At 40.3% G+C, this 25,850-nt stretch overlaps 1 protein-coding gene across 1 annotated transcript in view; it reads left to right on the forward strand.

Annotated features, from left to right (window-relative positions):
* Window positions 1-25,850, forward strand: part of THSD7B (thrombospondin type 1 domain containing 7B) — a 1,502,545-nt gene that overhangs the window by 565,567 nt on the left and 911,128 nt on the right. The window contains exon 10 of the mRNA XM_054699694.1: window positions 24,048-24,192. The gene's annotated coding sequence lies outside the window, so the exon portion shown is untranslated. The remainder of the gene's footprint in view (window positions 1-24,047; window positions 24,193-25,850) is intronic.

Below are 25,850 nucleotides of genomic sequence, written 5' to 3' on the forward strand. Positions count from 1 at the left end.
CAAGGCAGACACAGCACCCCAAAGCTGTTGAGGTGTACCCTACCATTCCTGCTCTGTTCTCTGTCCCACGGGGTGGGGGAGGCGAAAAACAGCCCCCCAAGGACAATAGGAGAGATCTCTGGCGCCACCTAGCGACCAGGAAAAAAAAAGTCACTAACACCCTATAAAACAGGACATTTCTTAAGACTGCTTGAAAAGGCAGGTTTCTGGAGGACCCAGTGGCCAGCCGGGAAGTTATTCCACGCCAGGCCCCTTCCGACCAGCAGTCTGAGCCCACAGAGGGAGCAGGCACCCACGTCCGGGGCAGACCGGGTGCGCAGAAGAGTGTGCCTGAAACCGGAGGCGCAGGGACTGCATCCCGCTTCGCCATTTGAGAACAGGGACATTTCTTCAGTAAAAACTGCCTAAAACCAGCAGAAAAGCTCCCCCAGAAGACAGAGATGGCTCCTGGAAGAGCCAGAGGGAGCGGAGAAGTTCACCCAAGATGTCAGTCAGTCCGAGCAACACAGTGTCCCAACGCATACGACAAATTAGAAAACAGACAGTAGGAGTAGAAGAACCACACGCAACCTAAAAACTCCTCAGGAAAGAAGCACACCACAAAAAAAAACCACTCCCCAGATTGCAACGACAGCAACTTGGAAGAACTTCTGAGCCTTCCAGAAAGAGAATTTAAAATTGCCATGATTAAAAAAGTGATAGATCAGAAGAAGGAAATTGAGTCCCTAAAGAGGAAGTAAGAGAAATGCAGGAGATCAAAGAATTAATGGAGGAACTAAAGAACTCTGGGAAAAGCAATGAAAGCAGAATAGATGAAATGGAAGAACGAATAAGTAATCTTGAAGACACAGAAATAAAAAGAACCAAAACAGAAAAGGAAAGAGAAGTACGAAGGAAAAAGAATGAAGAAAGACTTCGGGAACTATCTGACTCCATGAGGAAAGGAAATATAAGAGTTATAGGAATTCCAGAAGGAGAGGAGAGAGATGTAGGAACAGAGAAAATATTCATGGATATAATTGAAGAGAACTTCCCAAATGAGAAGAAGGAGCTGAAAATTGATATACAAGAAGCAGAAGAACACCAAACTTCCACGACGAAAGGAAAAAACACAGCAAGACACATAATAGTAAAGCTCCCAAGAATCCAGGACAAGGAAAAAATAATGAAGCTGACAAGAGGGAAGAAACAGATAACATTCAAAGGAAAACCAATCAGGCTGACATCAGACTTCTCTGAAGAAACACTACGGGCAAGGAGAGAGTGGAGGGACATAGTCAACAGACTCCAAGAAAACAGATGCCAACCAAGAATACTCTATCCCGCAAAGCTCTCTTTCCTCCATGAAGAAAGAATATGGACCTTCCCAGACAAAGAGAAACTCCGGAATTTCATTGCGACTAAACCCCCACTCCAAAAAATACTACAAGGAATCCTAAAGCCAGAACCTCAGAGGGACGAATAACAACGAAAGAAGACCAAAAAAAAAAAAAAAAAAAAGTTATAAAAGAATAAATAAATAAAATCAAGGAAAGACAAACATAATGGCAAATACAGATGCTAACATATCAATATTAACTCTAAATGTAAATGGACTAAACTCTTCAATAAAAAGACACAGAGTTGCAGCCTGGATTAAGAAACAAAACCCAACCTTTTGCTGTCTCCAGGAAACACATTTAGCTACAAAAGATAAAAATAGGCTCAAAGTCAAAGGATGGAAAACAATCCTACAAGCAAATGGGCCAAAAAAGAAAGCAGGAACAGCTATACTTATATCAGATAAAACAGACTTCAAACTCAAAAAAATAAAAAGAGACCCCAATGGTCACTACATTATGATTAAGGGGACAATACTTCAAGAAGAAATAACACTCATTAACATATACTCACCAAACGAAAGAGCACCAAAATATATCAGACAACTGTTGTCCTCTCTGAAAACAGACATCAGAGAAAACACATATGTAGTGGGAGACTTCAACACACCACTATCAACAATGGATAGATCAACAAGACAAAAAATAAGTAAAGAAACTAAAGCTCTAAATAAGGACCTAGAGCATTTGGGCTTAACAGACATCTATAGAACACTAAACCCAAAAAAAAACGGAGTACACATTTTTCTCAAGCGCACACGGATCATTCTCCAGGATCGATCACATACTGGGGCACAAGACAAACATCAACAGATACACCAAGATTGAAATCATACCAACCATCTTTTCTGACCACGAAGGCATCAAACTAGAAATAAATCATAAAAAGAAGGCAAGGAACTATCCTACCTCATGGAGATTAAAAGCCACACTACTGGAAGACCACTGGACTAACGAGGAGATCAAAGAAGAAATTAAAAAATTCTTTGAATTGAATGACAAGGAGGACACCAATATCCTAAATGTATGGGATGCAGCAAAAGCAGTAATAAGAGGAAAATATATAGCAATAGAAGCTCACATCAAAAAAACAGAAAGAACTCAAAGAAACAACCTAATCTCGAAGCTCAAAGATCTAGAAAAAGAACAACAAAAAAACCCCAGAACCAGTAGAAGAAAAGAAATAATAAAAACCAAAGCAGAAATAAATGAATTGAAACTAAAAAAACAATCCAAAAGATCAATGAAACCAAGAGCTGGTTCTTTGAAAAAATAAATAAAATAGACAAACCCCTAGCCAGGCTCACAAAGGAAAAAAGGGAGAAAGCACAAATACACAGAATCATAAATGAAAGAGGAGAAATCACAACGGACACAGCAGAAATCAAAAGAATAATCAGTAACTACTATGAACAGTTATATGGAAACAAGTTCAACAATCTAGAGGAGATGGACAAATTCCTACAACTCTACAATCACCCAAAGCTAGATAAAGAAGAAATAGAACACCTAAACAGACCAATTACAAGCAGCGAAATTGAAATGGTAATTAAAAACCTCCCCAAAACAAAAGCCCAGGACCTGATGGATTTACAAATGAATTCTACCAAACATTCAGAGACGAATTAGTGCCTATCCTTCACAAACTCTTCCAAAAAATTGAGAAGGAAGGGACAATACCAAACACGTTCTATGAAGCCAATATTACACTAATACCAAAACCGAATAAGGACAACACAAAAAAGGAAAACTATAGGCCAATCTCCCTAATGAACACTGATGCAAAAATCCTCAATAAAATTTTAGCTATCAGAATCCAACAATGTATCCATAAGATAATTCACCACGACCAAGTTGGATTCATTCCAGGGGCACAAGGATGGTTTAACATCCGAAAATCAATCAACGTTATCCAACACATCAACAAAAAGAAATATAAAAACCATATGATAATATCAATAGATGCTGAGAAAGCTTTCGACAAAGTGCAACACCCATTCATGATAAAAGCCCTTGAAATTCTTGGGATACAAGGAACATACCTCAACATCATAAAGGCCATCTATGACAAGCCAACAGCCAGTATCATTCTCAATGGTGAAAAGCTGAAAGCAATTCCATTAAGATCTGGAACAAGACAAGGATGTCCACTCTCACCACTGCTTTTCAATATAATACTGGAAGTCCTAGCCAGAGCAATAAGACAAGAGAAAGACATCCAAGGAATCCAAATAGGAAAAGAAGAAGTCAAACTATCACTATTTGCAGATGATATGATAATATACATAGAGAACCCCAAAATCTCCACAGAAAAACTAATTCAACTCATCAATCAATTCAGTAAAGTGGCAGGATACAAAATCAACACGCAAAAGTCAGTAGCCTTCCTATACACAAACAATAAATCTGAAGAAGAAGAAATCAAAAAAACCACCTTTTATTATCGAAACAAAAAAAATCAAATATTTGGGAATAAATCTAACAAAAGAGGTAAAGGACCTATACAAAGAAAACTATAAAACACTGTTAAAAGAAATAGAAGAAGACACAAAGAAATGGAAAGACATCCCCTGCTCATGGATTGGAAGAATAAACATTATTAAAATGGCCATCCTACCAAAAGCAATATACAGATTCAATGCTATTCCAATCAAAATCTCAATGGCATTCTTCAAAGAAATAGAACAATTATTGATGAAATTCATATGGAATCACCAAAAACCCGAATAGCCAAAGCTCTACTGAAAAAAAAAAGAAGGAAATGGAGGCATCACACTCCCAGACTTCAAACTATACTACAAAGCCATAATCATCAAAACTGCATGGTATTGGAACAAGAACAGACATACAGACCAATGGAATCGAATAGAAAATCCAGAAATAAACCCACAGATTTATGGTCAACTAATCTTTGACAAAGGAGCAAAGACTATGCATTGGAGCAAAGAAAGTTTGTTCAATAAATGGTGCTGGAAAAACTGGGTCGCTACATGCAAAAGAATGAAGCTTGACCACTACCTCACACCATACACAAAAATCAACTCAAAATGGATTAAAGAACTAGACATAAGACCTGAAACCATAAATACATAGAAGGAAATATAGGCGAAAACACTACGGGATTTGCACATCAAAGACATCTTTACAGACACATCACCCAAAGCAGTGATAGTGAAGAGAAAGATAAAACAGCTGGGACTACATCAATTAAAAGCTTCTGCACAGCAAAAGAGACAATAACAAAAACAAAGAGAAACCCCACCAACTGGGAGAAACATTTTTGCACCCAACACTAATGATAAAGGACTGATCACCAAAAATCTGCAAAGAGCTGATTGAGACTCATCAACAACAAAGAAAATAATCCAGTCAAAAAATGGGCAGAAGAGCTAAAAAAGAAACTTCTCTGAAGAGGAAATGCCAATGGCCAACAACATATGAAAAAATGTTCAACATCACTTGTAATCAGGGAAATGCAAATCAAAACTACCATGAGAACCATCTCACACCAGTGAGAATGGCACATATTAAAAAAACTAGCAACAACAAATGTTGGCGAGGATGTGGAGAAAAAGGAACTCTTGTGCACTGTTGGTGGGAGTGCAACTGTCCAACCACTATGGAGAGCTGTGTGGAGATTCTGGACCTACTAAACATAGAGCTTCCATATGATCCAGCAATTCCACTCCTAGGTATTTACCCAAAGGACACAGAAACATCAATTCCAAAGAGCACCTGCACTCCTATGTTTATAGCAGCACTGTTTACAATAGCTAAGCTTTGGAAACAACCCAAATGCCCAAAAATAGATGACTGGATCAAGAAGATGTGGTACATATACACCATGGAATATTACTCAGCATTCAAAAAGATAAACACATGCAATTTGCAGCAACATGGATGGCACTGGAAGGGATCATGCTCAGCGAAATAAGCCAAAAAGAAAAAGAAAAATACCGGATGGTCTCACTCATAGCAGGAATCTAAAAACTTAAATAAGGGACCAGGAAAATGAATATAAGAAAGTGAAAATCAAAATCAACAAAAACTATGAACCAGAGACACTTTTGGGGGGTGGGGCGGGGAGGGGAAGGATTGGGGTCAGAATGGGGCATTGCAATTGTATGGGGAATAAAAAATAAAATTTAATATTTAAAAAAAAAATATTAATAAAAAAAAATAAATAAAATTTCTACCCATTCTGCTTGAAAAAAAAAAAAAAACAAAAAAAAAACAAAAAACAAAATGCAGTTTGGCTATCTGTAATGAGCCTGGAGCCCTGCTTAAAATGACAATAGTTATATAAATAGATTTTGATTGAAAATTTATTAATGATTCTTATCTTTGGGAGATAAAAGCATACATTTAGACATTTTCAAAGACAATAGAGATTGAAAATGGAAAAGTTCAAATCTTTTACATGAAAAATGGATTACATGCAACAACAACAAAAAAAACTAAGCCACAAAAAAGTTAATCCAGCTTTCGTGAAAATGACAGCTTCAGTCAAGCTGATTTTATAGAGTTTCCAAGGATTTTTTGTAGCTCTTTCTCTTTCCTTTCCCCCTTACCACCCATTATATTTATGCAGGGAAAATATAACTAGCTACAGTGGAATGAGTGAGGGGCTGTCATTCGTTAAATGATCATGTCTCAGAACCTATGAAAGAAATTCCATGACATCGTTTTGCAGTAGGCATCTGTGCCTGTGAGTGAGAAAGATTACTGTAATTTAATGTGGCATGTAATAATAATATTTCACTTGTTTTTCTTCTTCAGAAAGCTTTTCCTGACCTTCCCATCTGGGTTAGGAAATTCCTTTCAGTTCCTTAATACCCTCCCCACTCCGTAATTGTCTGCCATGCTTAGCACAGTACCCATGCTAAAAAATGTTGATTAGATAAGATTATGCAGTGGATATATGTATGCATTTCTGTATGCATATGTTTGTTTACCAGCAAATGCACATATATTGCACTTATTATAGGCAAAGCATGTTTCCAATGCTTTATACATATTTAGTACTTTGCAGTTTACCAAGCACTTTTGATACATACTTTCATTTGTTCCTCATTTTGACTTTAATGTGCAGATGGATAGGAATTATCCCCATTTCACAGCTAGGAAATTCACTCAGAGAGATTCATCTATTAATATTTCCCGACAATTAAATGGCTTGCAGATAGCAGAGTTGGGGGTTTAACCAGCTTATTTAGACCCTCAGCCCAGTATTGTCAAGAAAGGCCCGATAGAACCCTTTTAATATTTCACTGCTACTGCATTTGTAGTAGATGAGGACTGAAGGGAAGCTCTGACTATTTTTAGAAGTTGTTTAAGGAAACAATGATTTTTTTTCATATGTTCAAAAAACAACTGTAGTAGATTTTGTTTGCAGTTGATACTTTAGTGCTGCATAACAACACCCAAATTCATTGTCTGAGACACTACAGATTGATTAGGAGTTGGCTGTTCTAGGCTGTTTTTGGCTGCCCAGCTCTTCAGCAAAGCGGTGGATATGACAGGGCTCAGCTCCTTGAAGTACCTCAGCCCAGGGCTGTTCTAGACATATTCATTCTGGGGCTTGAACTGCTTCCTAGGAACATGGTAATGGGAGAGGAGTATGATAATTCAAGCCCAACTATACCAACCCAATTTAACTGTGCTGATTTATCACATCTACTAATATCCCTTTGGCCAAAACAATTTACAAGGCCAAACCCAACTCAAGGAATGACTCACATTCCACCTACCAGGAGGCCAAAGCAAGTTACATGAATGAATGATCCCTTTTCATGGAGTAGAACTTAAACTTCTTCCCCATTGAAGATTTTTATTCAAATATTTGGAGCAATAATCCAATCTACTGCAAAGGCATTCCAAATAGGGTTGCCAAATTAACAAAGGAAAATACAGGGCATCCAGTTAAATTTGACTTTCAGAAAAACATCAGATACTTTTTAGTATGTCACAACACGGCATGAAATAGCTTATACTAAAAAAAAAATATTCGATATCTGAGATTCAGATATAACTAGGTATTCTGGTTTTTTCCTGGAAATCCTAGTTTTAGACTGAGCTTTAGTATCAGCTCTTCACAAGGTCAGAGTAACAGCAAGAATATGCAATTGATCTGGGGGAGGGGAGAGGATGTTGATTTCTCCAGCAATCACTCTTCTGCCAAAAATTAGTCTTGCTCCTAGAGAATAGGCACAGACTTCTTGAAAGTATCATTAAGTATTTTAAGGGGCACAATGAATGGAGTCTTTATGTCAATGAAGAAGGCAGTAGAAAGTGCTGGAATATTTATAATTTAAAATGTTGTTAGGGAGCAATTTTGGACAGCCTGTCTCCGAAATCTCTCCCCGCAGTACGATTCCAGGCTTGGTAATTGTATATTTGAGAGTGACTTTGTCATGGTTTTTGCCTCCTCCACACTCATTAAATTTTTTTGAAAACATGAATGTTCTCAGTGTCAGATGAAGAATGGGGTGTGCCCACCTGGCCTTCAAGACCAAAATGGAATTCATTTTCATTGGGTTCATTGATGTTGAAATGGTGTGAAATATTTATTTGGGATGCCTCCTACCCCTTTTCTCTCCCATCATCCTCAAATAATTATTAAGGCCCCCATACCTCTGCCATGACTATTGACATGGAAGGACAAAAGATTTACCCGTGAATTTCTCTAGCTAGGTATTTGAAGGGATTTGTTGGAGCAAATTACTTTGTTCAGTGTTTGATTGCTGTGGTTGCAGTTGTGTTGTGTGCACGTTTTTAAAGGTTGAGGAGGGGGAGTGGAGGTAAACTGTGTGAACAATTTAGGATTCTTTTCTCTAAGCCTTTTTTTTCTGTCCTGAAATACATATATTCAAATGTGAGGTCTGGTTTTTGTAGATGAATACCAACCCCATAAACTTAGGATGTTAATTTTCATTTTTGCAGGGTTTGGAAATGATTCATGGTTTGCAGGAGTTAGAGACACCAAAGCATTTTCTATTAACACCTGGAGCTGACTGTAGAGGTGAAAGGCAGGTCTTATAGGCAGAAAGATGTTCTCCAGGGAAGAAAAATGTCACTTTTGTGAGTTTTTCTTTCTTTTGTTTGTGTGTAAAGATGAGAATTTTTTTTCCCTTGAGAAATAATTCCTATCTTGTTGCAAAATGTCACTTCAAAAATCTGTTTGAGGAAATAGTGAATCATCCTTCTGTTTATTCTTTCTTCTGTGTTCATGAAAATATCACCTTAAGCATGTGGTGAAAATTAAGGTAAAATGAGCCATTTCACCTGGTTTTGTAAATGATCACGTTCTTTATAGTGCTCAGTTGCATGAATTACAAAGGAAAATTTCCCTTGGCTAACTGATTAAATAAACGTCCATTTCTTTTTTAGAAGCTTTTGAGAGAAGAATAGGATAAAAAGTGGCAAAATAAACAGGCACTTAAGTTTAATCATTTCTGTGGGCCTGGCAGCAGGGAGGCTCTTTGCAAGAGGACAGATTTTATTTCTATAGAAGCACAGATTTTGTCTTTTTTGCTTTCATCCCTTTAGACTGCTAATTTGAATTGGTTTCCAAGCAGTCCTGATAGTGTTTAAGAGGCTAATAATGATAATGATAAATGTATTGATAGGTAATAACATTAGTAATTATTGTTATCATTAATTTATCACTAACTATGGGAAGACACTATACTAAACGTTTTTTATGCTTAATCCCTTTTTTTAATGAGATGATTTGAATCATTTTATTTTTTTTTTTTTCAATATTATTTATTTATACAAGCACTGGGTACAGTCAGAGGCGCAGGAGGGTGAGAGAATTCACCAGAGCCAGAGTGGGGAGCAGAGCAGGCAGAAGGACCAAAGTACACTGCTGAGGGAAGCAGCGGGTGGCAGGAGAGGTCTGCGTGCCACGTGGGATCCTCCTCTGGTGGCCGGGGAGCAGCCCGGGATCGAACCAGCGCTGCAGAGGCTACGGGCAGCTTCGCAACCCAGCGCTCAACTGCTGTGCCACTGGGGAGGCCCCTTAATCCCATTTTTAATCCTCTGAAAAACCCTGGCCTGGAGACAATACTGCCACATGTCTTAGTTCAGGAAATAAGTCAGGAAGGTTAGTGAGTCACCTGTGGCCCTGCAGCTGCTATGTATGTAGTAACCCACTATTGAACTCACACCCTCTGACTCCAAAACCAAAATTTTTAAGCTGTGTAATCTAGCTCAGGTTTTGGTATTAGTGTAATGTGAGAGACACTCCAAAAACTATCCACAGTTCCCTAATGGATTATGTCTCTACTTGATTACCATTTTTTTCTGGGTTATTTTGAGTCTTGATTTCTAGGCTCTGACAAGTGATGTGGGATGACAGGTGGGGAGCTGACACTAAGAATTTTCCAGAGCCAGGAACTGAGGAGAAAGGTGGACATAAAGAGCTAATACAAGCAAAGAGAAGAAGAGCATGTCAGATCTAAGGTATCAAATATTGAAATTGTGACAACATAAGAAATGAGAAGAATGGGTAGCAGGGAGATCCAGAGTGTGTGCCTGAGAACAGCTCCCACCTTCTTCCCTTGCCTGAGTCAGCTGTGGTGGCTGCTTGGCTTTGCCCTGTGGAAGACCAGGTGAAGTCAGGGTAAACCCACTTTACATTTTTCTCATGAAGAGCTGTTTTTGACTTCTACAAGCTGCACAATTGTTGCTCTATACATGCATGTGAGCCTGGGAGGTAAAGGGAGATGTAAACACAGATGTTTCTAATGATAATGGATTACTCTCAGATCAACAAATAGATTTCCACTTGGGGAAACTATTGGATTAAGGTTTTGCCTCTCAAAATATTTATTTTTAATTTTATTTTTTATTTAATTGAGTGATTTTTCTTTTTTTTTTAAGATTTATTTATTTATGTATACAAGAACTGGGGTATAGGCAGAGGTGTGGGGGGTGAGAGGATACACCAGAGACTGAGTGGGAACAGAATAGGCAGACTAACGGAAATACACTGCTAAGGGGAGCAGTGGGTGACAGGAGAAGTCTGCTGCGCCATGTGGGTAGCTTCCAAACACAGTGATGTTAATGGTTGGGAAGGTCAAGGCAGAAAAACATCAAGTCTCTTAACCCTGTGAGTGTGCACAGGCCCAGGTCTAGTCCTGAAAGGTGGATTTCAGGCCTGTATGAGAGCAGTGGGTGCTTAAAGACCCTGCAACCAAGAATGTCTAGAAGACAAACTCTCCACTTCACAATTTCCCAAGGCCCATTTGTACCAGAAACTATGCTGTTGTCACCTGTTGGTTTTATGAGTGAGTCAGAAGTGTGGGGACACCTACTGTACTGAGTGGAAAATCATTCTACCCTCAAAAAGGTCAAGAAGGAACAGCATTTGAGCCTAGTGGATTTTCTATTTTTAAATCCCTTGTGCTACCTGTGCCATGTCTTCTGAGGCAGAGCAGTCAGAAGTTGGGAGTTCTGTGACAAGTTGTGTGGATGAACTCACTTTGGTTTTTTGTTTGTGTCCTGTTTTCACTGCCATACCGTGAGTGAGAAGGCAGCATTCTCTTGCTCAAAAGTGTGGTGCCTAGTCCACCAAGGGGCATGTGCTTTGATTCAGTATAGGCAGAAGCAGAGGGGCCATCAGAATGGGGCTGGACCCTCATTAGATGGAAAGGTTCAGAAAGAAATATTATTGAAGAGCTGATTAATGAGCACAGTCTCAGAGAATTAAAGACTTGACATCCATGACATCTGTCCCCTCCCCCTAACATGGCCTTATCTTCTCTTGGCAATAAGAGCAATGAATAGCAATGCTGTACAATGGAACTTTATGGAATGATGGAAGTATTTTTTAAAAAGATTTATTTATTTATGCATACAAGATTTCTGGGGTACAGGCCAGAGGTGTGGAAGGTGAGTGGATTCACCAGAGCCAGAGTGGGGAACAGAACAGGCAGATTGACTGAAATACATTGCTGAGGGGAGTAGCAGGAGAGTCAGGAGAGATCTGCTGAGCCATGCAGGTAGCTCCCTGGCCGGAGGTGGAACTTGTGCTGCAGATAGCTTAATAGTTTGCATCTTTATCCTTTGCACCACACAAGGGAGGCCCGATGGAAGTACTTTATATCAATGTTATCGAACATTGGTATATTTGCCAATAGTCATATGCGATCATTAAGCACTTGAGATATGGTTATTGTAATTGAGGAACTGAACTTTTCATTCCATTTAATTTTATTTTATGTAAATTTAAAAAACACTACTGGCTACTGAGTTGTATAAATACACTTTACTGCTGGCTACTGAATTGTATAAACACACTTTGGAATATTTTGCTATGGCCTAGTAATGGCTTGGTTAGAACACAGGCACACAATTAACCTTTGTATAGAGTTTCACCCTGGGAGGGTGCTGCTCTTTATTTTTCACTTTTTATAGGTGAGAAAATTTGTGTTGCAAAGAAGTTGTGTGTTTTATCTAAGATTATTTAGCATGCAAACAGAAGCAGGGTTCAAACCCAGGTTGTTTCTAAATCCTGAGGGCTGTAGGGAGTGATCATGAATCTCTCAGGAAAGACTCAGCCTCATAACTCTCTTGTCAATCATCATAACTCTCTGTCAATTCACAGACCATGTGACAGGAGTGGTCTTAATGTGGTTTGCCAAAAGCACAGCCTGAGACTAGTTTTTGATTAATTTAATTTATTTTAGAAGTGATACCCAGGAAAAGAATTAAGGGTCTGAGAAATGAAATAGGAAGGAAGAGAAAGCCAACCCAAGGGCCAACTTTATTAAGTATGGGCAACTGGGGCCATCTAAGGAACTGTGTAGACTGCTTCTTAGAGCTGTCCCACAGACATGCTGAGGAGGAGAGTGTCTGTCCCCAGCTCCTGTCTCCATTGATTAAAACCCTCCTTGCACGGCCTCCCTGGTGGTGCAAGGGCTTAAGACGCAGCCTATGAAGCTGTCTGCAGCCACTGCAGCACAAATTCCATCTCTGGCCGGGGAGCAACCCACATGGCACAGCAGACCTCTCCTCTCTCACTTGCTGTTCCCCTCAGCAGTGTATTTCAGTAGATCTGCTGTTCTGTTCCCCACTCTGTCTCTGGTAAATACTTTTACCTCCCACACCTCTGGCCTGTACCCCAGTTCTTGCATGCAAAAATAAATAAATCTTTAGAAAAAAAAACCCTCCTTGCAGGGAGTTAACTCCTTTTGCACTTCTGGGTTTGTGTATGTGCCAGCATAGCTGAGTGGGCATCCAGATCTCCCCATGTGGTAATGCAGACTCTGGGCAGAGCTCAAGAGGCACACGGTGTAACTAAGGCAAGGAGCTCAGGTTATATGCATGTGCAACTGGCTGCCACAGTGAGGGCTGGAGCTTAAAAGGAGGATGAGAGGGTAGGATATGGAACACAAAGGATGGTCACAGACCAGGGAATAGGAACTAAAAAGCACATCTCAGGGAAAGTCAGAAATGGGAGTTAGGAGAATCTATGCAGCCCTGAGAAAATTTAAAACAAATGGGCCTAACCTTTGATACTGTCAATGATCTATAGTCTACTTGGCTGCTAGCACAATGATATTGCTTTTGTGCATCATGCATGGCACTGATTTAATGTAAAGCTTGATTCCTCCCATTGCCCCATCTCTTTCCAGTTGATTTCTTTATGTCACTTAGATGGAATGAGTTCAGGGGAAACAAATATATTTAGTCAGGTTGGACAAAATATAACTTAGAATTCCAATCGTTATTCAAAGATTTCCAACTTCCAATGTTATTTCATTCATTTATGGACAGCATTACAAAGATGTTAAAAGCATGTGCTGTGAAGCGGGATTGCTGGTCTAAATGCTTACTGTATTAAATGCTAGCTTTGTGGCCTGGGGAAGATAGCTTGACCCCTCTGCCTCTCAGTTCCTATATTGAGAATTAGGAATTATTGTACCCATTTTATAGAGTTATGGTGAGGATAACTGAATTAATGTATATTCGTGGCTTGGAGCAGTGCCTGACAAGTAAGAAGCACCATCTGCATTTTTGTTATTGTTTGATTGTTCATTAATTGATAAATAATTATTTAGTGTTTGATATATATAAGGCACAGCTTTCCTTGATCAATGTTCATGCCTATTCTGACAGCGTCTCCCTTGCTCATGCCAACCTTTTGAAAATCTTTGTGCTCTAAATTCTCAGACCATCACTCACTCCTTTTTTTTCTGCTAATTTTACTTATCACTCCTTATTTCCTTTCACTGGTTCTTTCTCTCCAACCTTTAAATACTGGAATATTTTATTATTTTATTTTTTTTAATATTTATACATGCATACAAGAACCGGGGTACAGGCCAGATGCGTGGCAGGGTGAGAGGATTCACCTGAGACAGAGTGGGGAGCAGAACAGGCAGACTGACTGAAACACACTGCTGAGGGGATCAGTAGGGGAGACAGGAGAGGTCTGTTGCTCCATGTGGGAATCTCCCAGGCTGGCGGGGATCGAACCGGTATGCAGAGGCTGCGGACAGCTTCACAGTGCTGCGCTCAACTGCCTGCACCACCAAGGAGGCCCACTGGAATATTTTAGAGATCAATTAGTGCTGCACATCTTCTCTTTATTATCAACACATTTTCACTTGGTTATCTTGTCTGGTCTTCTGAGTTTAAATGCATCTACAGGCTGATGATTCCCAAATCTATACTTCTAACTTTGACCTCTCTCCTGAACTCCAGAGCCATAAATTTAGCTTTCATTTTAACATCTCAATTTAATATTTGATATTTTCTAGACATCTCAGACTTAACATGACCAACAGAAAACTACTGATTTTCCTTTGCTGCCATTTCTCCCCACCAGTGGACCCTCCCTCCATCTTCTCTGTTTGCATGATTAATTTCACTGCTCAGGTCCTAACCCAGCACTCACCTTGCCCTCATAGCCCACATACAACCCAAACTGTTTCCAAAGCTGTTTCCGGTCTGAGAACATCTCATTATAATCACTGCTAGAGCTCCTTATATGGTTGTTCACATTATGTTCTACCCAGTGAATTTCTACTAACATCATAGACAGCATAGATTTGTACTTTTTAAATAAAATTTCTATCAGATAGTCTAAATGTTTCTTCTCAAAAAAAAAAAATACAACAACAGAACATTATTCTAACAAATAGAGTTAAAATGCCTTGAGGACTAGATGCCTCTCAATTCTCATAATGATGCTCTGAGAAGTAGCAGTGATCTTAATCATTACTACAATTCTAGTTTAGGCCACCATGGTCTCTTGCTGAGAAGTATGCAGCTTCTTCCTTTGCTTCCCCTTAGTTCATTTCCCACACAGCAGTCAGAGGGCGTCTAAGGCATAAATCAGATGGTACCACTCTTGTTCTTAAATCCTCTATGTTAGTTTTTTACTGTTATGTAATAGATTATCCACAGAGTTAGCTTAAAACAACAGAAATTTGTCATCTCTCAGTTATGGATCTGGAGTTCAGGACAGGCTTAGCTGATAGGTTCTGGTTCAGGATCTCTCATGAGTTACAGTTAAGACATTGGCCAGGACTGTGGTATTCTGGATGCTTGATCCGGAAAATCCACTTCCAAAATGGCTCACTCACAATTATGCCAGGAGGCCTCCCTGTTTGCCATGTGGGCTTCTCTGGAGGCTGCTTTTGGGTTATTCCAATATGTCAGCTGTTATCCCCCAGAGCAATCTGAGAGAAGGAAAGGGAGAAAACATGGGGAGGGGGGAAGATGAGAGAGAATGAACAATGTCTTTTATGATCTAGCTCAATGGTTCTCAACCAAGGGTGTTTTTGCCTTGCCTCTCTTTCTTCCCCTAGGGGACATTTGGCCTTGTGTGGAGGTATTTTGATTGTCCCAATTGGTCAGGAGTGCTATAGGCATCGAGTAGGTGGCAGCAAGGGATGCTGCTAAACATCTGTAATGTAAAGAACAATGTATACAAACAATGTATACTTGTGACTATTAACTAGTCACGACTTAATAGTGATGTGATTGAAAAACCCTGTTCAACCCTCAGAAATCATATGTCATCACTTCTACCACATGCAGTTCTTTATACAGACAAGTGCTAATACAATGTGGAAAGGAATGATACAAGGGCATAATACCAGGATGTGTGGAGCATTGGTGGCCATCAATGGTATTGCCACTCTCTAGTAGCTTCCATTTGCAATTAGAACAAAAGGTAAACTCTTTACGAGGTCTTCAGGTCCTGCCAGACCTGGATTCAGTCTGCTTCTCCCACCTCTTCTTTCATTATGTTCCTCCTAGTCCACTATACTCTGGTCACACTAGTTTTGCATTTTTTGATTGTGCCAAATGTTTGTCTCTACCTTGAAATTTCTCCCCCTGATATTTGGGTGGCTTCTTCTTTCTCATAATTCAGATCTAGCTTAATGTCCCCTTCTCAGAGCACTGTGCCCTCACCTCCTAAGTTAAAGTGGAAACATTTTCCTTAACTGACACCAAGTATTCTTTATGCAATAGTCCTATATAATTGCATTCATAGTATTTATGAATGAAACATTACAGATGTTTTTACATATGTGTTCATATATTTACATGTCTCCTTCCAGAAGAATGAACTATCCCTGAGGGCAAGGACTTTGTTTTATATTGTAGGGTCTGGGGCAGCACTTCAACATAGTAGATCATCATAAATATTTGTTGAATGAATGAATGTGCTCTCATTTATTAAGTGTTATATGTAAGGTTCTGGCAGATTTTACAGTTGAATTTCTTAAATGTATGGAAAGGAGTAAGACAAGGAGCTGAAAAATAACATGGTTTTATAGTAACCTCCTTTAATAGCAATGTCAGAGGAGAGCTCTGCTTAGTCTGAGTTTTTTATCCTGTATCTCTGATAAATTTACTATTTCAAATTCCCTTCTTTTTCCTGTTGTATCTATCCTTCTTTTTGGCCTTGGCATGCACCTGTTGGAAAGTTTGAAGGGATCATCTTTGGACATAGAATATGTCAAGAGAATTGATTGTCTGACCTTGGGCTCGTTAATCTGGTACTACAGCCATTTTCACTAACTAGCCAAAGACTCATGGAAATTGAGTCCAGCTACATGGACTGCATTGGGATTCTTTGACTGAAGAGCTATTTTTACACAGTAAGAGAATATACGGTGAACAAATAATCTTTAATGGGAATAATTAAAGGCCAAATTCATTGCATCACACTACATAAGTGGAATCTGTCTATACAGTTCTGCCAGTCCCTTGGGTATTTTGAATTTAATTTATATATTTTTCCTCCCTGAGTTTACTTTTGGACTTTGCTGTCTCTGGAACAGTGATTAATGCAACTCTTGCACAGGAATCACCTTCAGACAAATCACAGATGAATTTCCAAACCCCCAAATCTTTACTCAACCTGACAGTTCCAGACAGCTCCAAGAAGAGGAAGATGTTTGCATAGAATAAGTTTCCTCCTAAGACAGGTGCTGCTAAACATGATGATGAAAGAAGCAATGACTTCAATGAAAAGGGAATTCCTGAGCAGAGAGTACTGGTCAACCTGTCTCAAAATTATTCTGTCTGGACCCAAATCATTCTTTTGGCGATTTCAAATCTCAAGATTTTGTTAGAACCCAGAGTAAATGGTGTGGAATTCCCATTTATTAGATAAGAACTCATAGAACTACCCTTCTCTGTGAGATGATTTGGGGAAGAAATCATTACCAGCATTTGAAACCAGAGTTTGAAAATGCTTAGTTGCTGAGCATCAGTGTGTCACTGAGATGACCCCCATGCTGTGCTGGGAAGCTGACTAGCTCTGTTTGAAATAACATAATTACAGCACTTGGAGAAAAGTGGAGGACAACAGAAATGAAGTTCAAGAATTCAAGCACATCAGCCAGACAGAAAGGGAGAAAATCTCAATCTAGACATCCTATGGGAAAATGAGGTGATAGGGTGCACAGCACACACAAGCAGTCGTGCTAAAAATGGCAGCTGCCTCAAGCAGAAATTTTTATTGCAGGACTAAAGGAGGGATTCAGTGTCACACTCATGGAGGTGGATGAGTCAATACAACTTTCCTTCTAGAATCCTGGGTCACAAGTTCCAGAGAAGCTTTGAAGATAGGAAGGTGCCAAATTGGAATATAAATTCCTGAGGTTTGGGAGGAAGGTGATACAAAAGTTGGAGTTTGACATGGGTTTGGTGCTGTCTCTGCACTAATTAAGAGTTGAATTTGCTACTAAATAGGGGGGTTGACAACTCATTTAACCCTTCATAGCATGGACGATTTAATGTCTCTCTAATAGGCAAGCCTTATGGCCTGGACTTCTGAGTGACATTCTAGCTAAGTCTGCAGATATCCTCCTTGTTTTGTGGGCACTGTGGGACTCTGACTGGCTGGAATCCATGGTGGCAAATAAGATGAAGCAACAGAGCATATTTGGTGTGATGCACTGGTGAATCTGCTGCCATCAAAACAATAAGAAGTTGCTAGTCAGGTTACTCAGAGTTCATGTCTGCACACTTGAGTTATCTCATCCTCAAAGCAAGGGAATGAGAATAGCCAAAATTAAGTGGAAGATGAGATAATTGAACTGAGAATTTTTGTTTACCTCATTTATTTAAAATGTTTAGCAAACTCCAATTATGAACCAGGAGCTGTTATCAAGAATGGGGAATGTATGGAACTTACCTCCATTTAGAGAGACTAGCAAACACCCCAATATACATAGTATAGCCAAGGCTGTGGTGGAGAAAGCACAGTGGGATGCACTGTCTCTTAAACAAGACCCTCATTCAAATCTAAGTTTTATCAAGTTGCTGATAGAAATTGTTTAGGTGTTATCAGATTCTCATGTGATATTTTTTAACAAATCAAAACTTTAAAATACTAACATTTAAGCACACTGATTCTGTCCCAGGGAAAGGAAGGTATATGAGCTGAGTAGATTGCCGCATGGCAAGAAGGGACACATTAAGTAGAGGCAGGCACTTTGCATCAGCCTGACAAAAGGAGGCCCTGCCCTCATGCAGGGGAGACACTGAATAGTAGGTGGGGGCTCCTTTTTGGGTGTAGGAGGCTGCCAGTACATGAGTTTCTTAAATGGGCACCCACATGACATGAACTCGAATTCTGGACACCATGAAAATTCCTGGGTCCAAATACTGTCGAAAGCCAAATAAAATGATCCATAACTTGCCCCTACCTGTGACCTGTGTATCTACCCCTGTCCTTTGTCTGGCTGTACAGACAGAAATTAAGCATTCTGAAATGTCTGAATGCATGGTACCATAAAGCCAGAAAGGAGCTTTGAATGGAGGTCAGATTCCTTCAGTAATTCAAGTTTTCTGTATTTCCCATTTATTTGATCTGTATCCACCCTGAAAGTAGTCCATGATTACTGCTTCTCAGCTATGTCCTTTTGGTGTTTTCCCCCTTATCTGGGGCTCAGTGAACCTAAATTGCCTTGCTCAGTCGCTGGTGATGCCACAGTGAGTTATGGCATCTCTGCAAATTCTTTGTGGAAAAGAAACTCCCTTCAGGATGCATTTGAGTATCTGTGCCCATCTCTGACTGAGTGACAGGAGTCCGTCACCCAGGCCTAGGCCTGATAAATACTGCTGCTGCAACCTGCAGGCTAATGCTGATGAGAAACACCACTCAAAGTATTTCTGGCAAAGAATTTTTTAATAAAAGAAATTCAGTTAACTTTCTATCCATGTTCATAGAGGGGGGCAGTGGTGCAGATAATCCAAATGTCAATTGTATTTAATTTTGTTCTGCCTGCCATATGCTCTGGGCACCTGAGAGGGTCTAGAGGGTAGGAAGGGGTTTCTGCAGGGGATTAGAGGCCTGAGGTTTTATGTGACAGGACCATTTGTGATATCTGAAGGCAGAGTTATGTCTCAGTTCTGCACACATTTATTAAGAAACGTCCATGTGCCAGCGCATATTAGATACTAAGGATTCAGGTGATTAAGTTTCTGTGAGGGTGTATATGTGTGTGAGGGTGACAGGGTGGTGGCGGGGACATACTCGCCATGAATGTATCTCTGTAGATTTCTCTTGCCTTTGAGCAATAGGGATGGTTTTTAATAGGCTGTCAAGTGTTGTCTGTATCTGCTTGGCATCTTGGGGCTTTTTTCCCCTGATTTTCGAGTTTCTAAATTTTTCCTCCCTCTATGACTACTATTTTTTTTTATCTTCTTAGCAGGACTATTTCCTTTAACCAGTCTTTAAATGTAGAGCTTCTTCATTCTAGATCCTCTCCTTTTTTTCACTCTGGATATATCCCTTAGTAACCACATCATGCTCAAGGCCTTTCTTAACATTTTCTTACAGGTAATGCTTACATGTGTATCTTTAGTTAAGACTCTCTAGTTTCAGGCCTGTATATTCAACAGCTTACTAGACAATGTCTTCTAGTGTTGAGGTACATTTTACTCAGCATCTCCAAAATTCAACTCATAATCTTCCTTCCCAGGTTTGATACTCTGCCAGAACTCCTTCTCTTAGTTACTGACACCATCATTCATCCTTCTAGAAGTATTTTGTAGCCTAGGTACCTCTCATTTCCCCAACTCCCATTTCTAACTCATCACTAGGCCCTATTGGTTTTGTCTCATTAATGTTTCTGGAATCCACTCAGTTATGTCCATCACTACTCTGGTGACCAATGTCCAGGGCAACCTCCTCTTTTGCTTAGAGCAGCAAGTTTATTTATGTCTGCTTTGGTTATGGTTCAGTACTTCATAATGCAGCCAGACTGATTATTTTAAAACAAACCTGAAAAATTGTCCTTGTCACTTGGGAACGTGGTGACTCATGGGGTGGCAGTGTTTAGAGCAATGCGGGATGGAAGAAAGACAACTCAAAATCCAAGTAGAGAGAGAGAGAGGCAGAGAGAGACCTAAAGGGGTTTTCTCCTCAGGGAGTGCAGCACTGTTCCAAGGCCAGTCTCACATTTATTGGGAATCAGGTTCAGGGAAGGTGGGCAAGTATGCGAAGGAATATGTGGAGGAATGTGGGTGGTGGGGATGTGGATTGGGGATGCATAATAGTCTATATGTAGTGAGGATGTGTCCTGGGGATGCATAAATGCCTGCTACAAGCTAGGGGTGGGGAGTGAATAGGGGTTGTTGCCTGGAGGGCTCCATTGTTGCTGCTGATCAAAACATCCTATCTCTAGTTCCTGTTTACACTTAACTTTCTGCCAAGGTGGTCTAGCTGATTATGCTTATCTGGCCATAATGTCTGCCTGCTCTTTTCAGTAGATACTGGTTTTTCAGTATGTTCCTCATACCAAGACTTTTGTCTTGGTGAGAGGCCCCCTCCTTGACTCTACATTTTAGCTTGACCAGCAAATACAAAGGGAATTCATTTTACTATTGTTTACGTTTGTGTATTATTTTATTTTTCCATGATAAAAAGTCAACATACATACACACAAATGTAGTCATACTGCTACCTTGCTTAAAATACTGACTAGCTTCCCATTGCTTCTTGTATGAAGACAAAATTTCTTATCAAGAATTCTTGTTCCTGTACGGTCTGGTCTTTGCTGATCTTTCCTGACCCCTCTTGCACCAAACACTCTTTCAGCCTCCACCTCTACCTCCCAGGTGTTAGTCCCTTGTAACATGCTATGTCCTCTCCTAGGAACAAGTCAAATTCTCTTTCCCTTCCCTTCCCTTTTGACTCTCAAAACACTGGGCACTTCCCCTTATAGCACATGAAATCTTTGTATGATTGTGAAAACCATTCGGTTAATGTCTGTTTACTAGACTATAAAACTCCAGAGTCCCCCATTTCATCCCAAGCATTGTGTTTCACATATGTTATCATGGTCAACAATTATTTGTTGGTTGAATGAATGAATGATGAAAAGGGGTAGGGAATATTTGGAAGTGTCATTCAGTTTGTGACTTGACCCAAGAGTTCCAGGAACAATTAGAGATGAATTATGATGAGCCTATTGGCTTGACTCACATGACTTTGGGATAGTAAAGCACTAGCTATTGGTCCTCTCTCATGTTCCTTGAGATAGTAAATAGTAGAACAGACACATGCCTGTGATGAGAGTGTTCTTCACAGACTCTGGATCCAGCAACTGTTTGACTGTTGTTCCTAACTCTCCTTTTTTCCAGAAAACACCGGGACTCAGTGGTCCAAGGGACAAGTCTTTCTCTGCCATCTGATGCCCCAAATCTGGGCTTTATCCTTGGTCCCTTTCATGGCCTGTTACTCTGAGTTCTGACCAGTTTCTTAGTCTCATACTCCTAGTGTCTCTAAGGAAGACCTCACCTCAACTGCATCCCAGTGAAGCCTGGTTTATACATTCCATTCTTCCTGTCTAGAGCCTCACCTGACCCCTTAGCTTAGTAGCAGTGTCCACCCTGCGTGGACCTATCACCTAGGCAATGATTGCCTGTGAGTCATTCTGCTGAGTATTGTCCATCCCCTGGATTCTTTATCACCAGCCCCTGTCAATCTCCTCAGTCTTCAGAAACAGTTTATGAGTTATGGCTGTGGTGTCTCTTCAGATCCTGTGCCTCAGGGAACATTCCTAAGCCTCAAGACTGACAAAAACTCTGCTACTAGAGTTAATCTCACAGCCAAGTAGGTCCCCCAAACTATGAAACTCTCAATCACCTTAGTGTTGCCTTCTCCCCAATGGTTAAATCACAAGTTAAGATACCATTAGGATATGATTGGAAGATTACAGGATCAGCTGCCAGGACACAGCTTTAGACATATTGGTCATTATTGAATTGCAATATCTTAGACCAAGTCACTTTACTGCTTTGGTCTCAGCTTCCTCATTAAGGAAGTAAGGGAAGGAAAGATGGGAAATAGGGAAAGAATGAACATACATCTACTCTTTGGTAGAAGCTTATTTTCTGGTTACATGAATAAAAATGTTTGGTGGTTAAATAAGTTTGGAGGATACTTGTATTAGGCAAAATTTAACAGCTTTTTTTTTTTTTTAAAGATATATGTATACAAGAGTTGGGGTACAGGCCAGAGGTGGGGGTGAGAAGATTCACCAGAGACAGAGGGGGAGCAGAATGGGCAGACTGACTGAAATACACTGCTGAGGGGAGCAGCAGGCAAGATAGGAGAAGTCTGCTGCACCATGTGGGTTGCTCCCTGGCTAGCCAGGGATCGAACTCGTGCTTCAGTGACTGCACATTGCTTCATAGGTTGAGCCTTAACCCCTTGCGCCACCAGGGAGGTCCTAACAGCTTTCTTTTAAGCAGGACTTTTCAGAGCCTTTAACATGTCAATTTGCATTTTGATTCTCCAGGAAGGAATTGGGTAGAATTAAGTGCTTATGGAAATTCACTTGGGAAATACCAGATTAGATTATTTGTGGTTCTAAAAATTTAGTCTCTTATTTGCATCTTTGGTTTTCATATCTGAATTTTGAGGTGTGATACGGTTTGAGTCTTTGAATAGAGAGTGATGATACTCTATTGAAAGCTTGTAGCATTGAAAGGAGCACTAAACTAGTTCAGGCTGGAATGTTTTCTGGATAGGCCATATGGTTCTTAGAAAAAGAACATGCACTTTCCATACAGTGCCTACCAAATAGAGGCAAATTCCCTTATCACTTGTGTGCACCATGGAAGGCCATTAACCTGAGAAGACCAAGTACTCATTTCAAAAGGTGGCAGGCTTGAAGTCTTAGTGACCCAGGTCAGGATTCATTTTGAAGGGTGACAGCCGCTGGTCTCTGGACCCAATGCCAGCTTGTTAGCAAGTCATCTCTGAGCCTGTTAGTGTTGGGCTCTTGTGTTCAGTGACATAAACACTAAGGTTCAACAGCAGAGCAATAAATTCCACTTTAATCTCATATCACCCTCCTATGCCATATCATGAGCTTAGTATTAAGCCAGTTTAACAGAAAAATCCAGTAGTTCTTTAAAATAGAAGGGCCAATGCTGACTAATTTGGTCTCAAAAGACCAGTGTTATAGACATGGACTATTTCACCCACCAGAACTTTTCAAGGTCTTCTCTAAGCCAAGGTAGGAGCATTTCACCTGTTGTCCAGAGCTCAAGACCTCTGGCTGAACATCTCAGCTTCATAGAATTCAAGGGATTCTCCAGCCCTTTTGTCCCTGTCTTTGCACAGAGGTGACACTTCTGTTGTCCAGTTTAGCAACTCACATCTCCCAACTCTGCCTAAGTTTTCTGTTGTGTTTTCCCTCTTGTTAAACATTTACTCACTTGGCTCTCCTGGAGCCTCCTTCCTGACTCTTGGTTGCTAAAGGTGCTCTGCTCACTCACAAATTTTCCCCAGTCTTTTTTCATAGTCTCTAATTCCCCAAATTAGCACCAGACTCCATCTGGCAGAAATCTGGAAGATCATACTGACAATTTTTTTTTTTAATAAAACGGTGGGGGGGGGCAGCACATGTTAATGGACCATGACAAAGGCTACTTCCTAACAACCCTCAGTATTTGTCTTTATTTTTAGAATGTCCTCCTGCTGCTTTTACTATCACTCTCTATTTGTTCTTGAAAAGGTTCATAGAACAGGGGAGAAGGGAAAGAGGCAGAAGGGAGTATAATGGAACAGTTCATTAAAAAAAGTAAAAAAAAAAAAAACATAAAAAAGACAAGCTGCTACCACAAACACAAGCCCATCTTAAAGCAGCCTGGTGATGTTCTGCTTTCTCTGGACAGTGCCAGGCACCACCTGCCAGCGCCCTGTGTCTGCACTCCTCGGCACTGATCGGCTGTGTCCTAAAGAAAATGTACCACTATCCTTGGACAACCAGTGACTTCATGAACCGACAAGTGACACACAAATCCTAGCACTGCTGGAAGAGTAAGAAAAGGGGACTCCTCAATATTGAGGTGTTATAAAGGTTTTGTTTTCTTTGTTTCCTCTCAATAACAAAGATCAAGTTTCTCTGGCTATTGAGTAAAACCCAAAGGAGGGCTCAAAAATAGAGGCCTCTGGGGAACAGGGCACCTGTTGTTTGTCTGGAAGGCTTTCCTAAGTAGTGATCACTTGTACTACTGAGTCTTCAACAAGAACTAAGCAACAATTGTGTAGTGTCTTCTATAAATCATGCCAGGAACTGTTGTGAATCACAAGTTGGCTATATAAAATATATACAGAAAAACATAGTAGAGAAGGCTACTAGATTGTGTCAGTCTCAAAACCTCATCTTCCTATGCAGAATCACATTAGAACACCAGGGTAAAGGGAAGGATGTGTTTTCCTTCCTCCATTACAATATGAATCTCAAATCACTGCCCCATACAGGCAATCACCACCAACAACACACAATTTCAAAGTCAGCCCCTCTGGGACACCTCTGACACTCACCCTAAGAACTGCACACATGCCTCTGTGTCCTGCCCCTCCCAGGATAGATGGTTTTGTCATAACACCCATGACCCTTATCTGTGGGTTTGTTTTCTTTAGTATCTTGACTGCTTCTTGGGTGCAGAGCTATTTCTTCTCCAGCATGAGTCCTAGAACTAATCTAACTGGATGTGTGACTCTAAGCATGTGATCTGCCCTCTCTGAACACTAGGTTCCACATATATCAAGTGGGAGCTTATATTGTCCTTATTGTACTAGGTGGTTGTTGAGGCTTAAACAGGACAATAGAGATAATGCATGTAGCCTAGCATCTGGCATACAGTCAGCATTTGAGAAACACAAAAGAGAATTGTTTGCATTCTCAATACCAGCGCCGTCTGTGTTCATGTATCAAAGGTTCTCAGTAATGTTCAATGAACGACTGAGGCAAATGCTTTATTGAGGGGACATTTCCTGCAGATGAACAGTTTCTAAATGAATTATCCTCAAGTTGGAGATAGTGACAGCTGTTCCCCCCCCACCCCCAAATTAGGCATAAATCTTCATACCTTCCTTTGATTCCTTATAAGAAAGAAATGCAAGCTATATTATAAAGTGTACACAGACCCACCAAATGCTTCAGAAAGAATTGCTGACAGGCAAAGAAAACCACCCATAGTAGTGCATCTGAAATTTTGGCCCATGCACCACTGGGCAGAGGTTCAAAGGTGGTCTGGCCTTGCTCGGAGCAAATCCCAGTCTGAATGAGACCCTGTTCCAGCCCCCCTGGACTGCATATGGTGGTCACAGAAGACGACTGGCCCTTATTACTTTCTAGTTTTCTGACAGCACATCTCACCCACATGAGAGGAGGTGAATTGGGGTCAGGATCTCCACAGTATACCAATAATAAATGGTCAGTAAGTTGCCTTTCTGACTTATATCCAATCAATTCTGAATGAATAGCAAATTAGAGAGCAAGCAAAGTACAAAATGGAAAAGAAGGTGGAATGTGTTGGTTGCTACCTTCCTTTGCCCTCTCTTCACTCTCGACTCTTGTGCCTTCCTGACTTGTGTCCAGCTTCTCTGTGTCTTATAAACCCTCAGTTTGACTCTGGCATCACCAGCTTGGTAAGAGAGGGTCAGGTGAGGTACCTACCAGAGTTGTTCTA

Source organism: Talpa occidentalis, unplaced genomic scaffold (assembly GCF_014898055.3).
Source record: "Talpa occidentalis isolate TD23 unplaced genomic scaffold, MPIMG_talOcc4v2.1 talOcc4.3, whole genome shotgun sequence".
Taxonomy (NCBI): domain Eukaryota; kingdom Metazoa; phylum Chordata; class Mammalia; order Eulipotyphla; family Talpidae; genus Talpa; species Talpa occidentalis.